Source organism: Daktulosphaira vitifoliae, unplaced genomic scaffold (assembly GCF_025091365.1).
Source record: "Daktulosphaira vitifoliae isolate Bord-2020 unplaced genomic scaffold, ASM2509136v1 Scaffold_1, whole genome shotgun sequence".
Lineage (NCBI taxonomy): Eukaryota > Metazoa > Arthropoda > Insecta > Hemiptera > Phylloxeridae > Daktulosphaira > Daktulosphaira vitifoliae.
The window spans coordinates 12,295,733-12,297,737 of NW_026099572.1; positions in this window are offsets into that span (position 1 = coordinate 12,295,733).

A 2,005-nucleotide genomic window follows, 5' to 3' on the forward strand; every position below is an offset into this window, starting at 1 on the left:
CGCAAATGGCTACCATATTGAAAAATATACTATTTTTGTATGATAATTATGGGTTTTGTATTTTATTTTAATAGAAGTTGATGTTGCTTTTGCAATTATCCATCAATTTTTTAAAATTAAACACTATCTACAGATTTGCATCGAAGCGTTTCTTATGATAGTGATTTTAATCACTGTCAGATTAAATCTATACTGGACCCTACTATGCAATGTCTCTACTATGCCGCGACCCCACTGTGCTACCGTTTTTTACCGAATTTTTTTTTTTGTAAATTTTATTTATATATTTTGTATTGCCATTCAAAATAATTTTTTTTTATATATATATATCTAATAAAGATGGTTTACCAATGAAAAAATATGAGGTATTTTAATTGAAAAATCATTATATTTATTTTGATAATTAAGGAAATTATAACATCATATATTTGAAGGGAAAAAATTATTTAATTGATCAATCAATTATCAAAACGGCATTCGACTTATTAATTCTGTTTCGCTAAGTTATGTAGGTTTTCCCATTTTTTAAGTCATAAACAATGTTAAAAATAACAGTAAAAGTGATTTTCGTTAATTGAGGGCATAGGCGATGGCTTTTAAAAGAACGTTAAACACATATACTTTAGGGATGTATCAATGCTACTCGTATATCTAAATATTTTTAATGTGTTTGCTTCTTTTGTTCCTAATGCTATAAAATCAAACTAAATAAAATTAAAATCGTTTTTATTTAAAAGTTTTTTAGATTTTTCTATAGTTGAACTTATCTACAAATCCATGAGTATACAATATTTTTTTATAAATGTGTATTTATGAGTTTAATTAATATAATTTTATGAATAACTTGTATTACTTATAAATTTAGTATTTTCCATTATCCATTAACACTGTTTTAGAGTTATTCAGTATTTTTAATTAGAAGAGTTCATTACTGTAATCCTGTGTTTTACTGTTATAAAATAATATACTACGTAATGAGATAATTACATAGAAAATTTTACAAATATCATATCAAAACTTCCAGTTATGTAAAGATTTGTTTATGTGTTTACTGTGACTCATAAAGTAAAAGAAATAACATATTATTTTATTTTATGGTATAAATTAAATTTCGGTGTTGGTAATCATAAAAAAAACATTAGATATCACGGAAAAATACATTTAAGGGTAATAAATTCAAATATGTTTTGTTAAATCAATAAACCAACATAATTAAGTATTATGTTTAAATTCGTTACTGTTTTATCTTAATTTGTATATATTATAGCAGTGGATTTATTGTGTGTCAGCATTAAATTTATAAGTAAATAATGGTAATATTGTATAACAAATATAAATATTTTATTTACATATTTATTATTGAAATTATGGTTTGAGTTTTCTAAAGGACACAAGATATAACATTTATTAATAATAAAGTTATAAATATAGTTGACGAATTATAAAACGCCAAAATTCTAAATCAAAACTCTCCTTGTACCTTTAATTATTTAATTATTAATCCAATCTTTTAATATTTTTAATTAATTGATAAATTTTAAGTTCATTATTATAACTTAAATTATATATTTGTTTTATTTTTTAGAATAAAAATTATTTTATACCATTTGTTTAATTAATAAAAATTATTAAAAAAAAAGTAAAGGATCTATTTAAATTATACAAGGGCAAATATGTTACATAAAATCGTGTCTGAATAAAAAAGACGGGAATATTTTCAATTGTATAACCATCTTTATGATGACTCATTACTTGTTTTTCTCTAAGCAACCCCCTGACTAAATGAATAAACATTTGCAACTTTTTTTAGAAGAAACAAATAAATAATTATCCCTTGTGATGGACTAACTTATTATTCGATATGAGCTATTTAAATAATATTCATAAAACTACAAAATAATTTGTTAATAGCAAAAACTTCAATGTAAATATAAACGTCAAAGTTGTAATAAAACTGCCCTTATAATTTATTTTAAATATTAAAAATATGCTTTAATATGGGTAA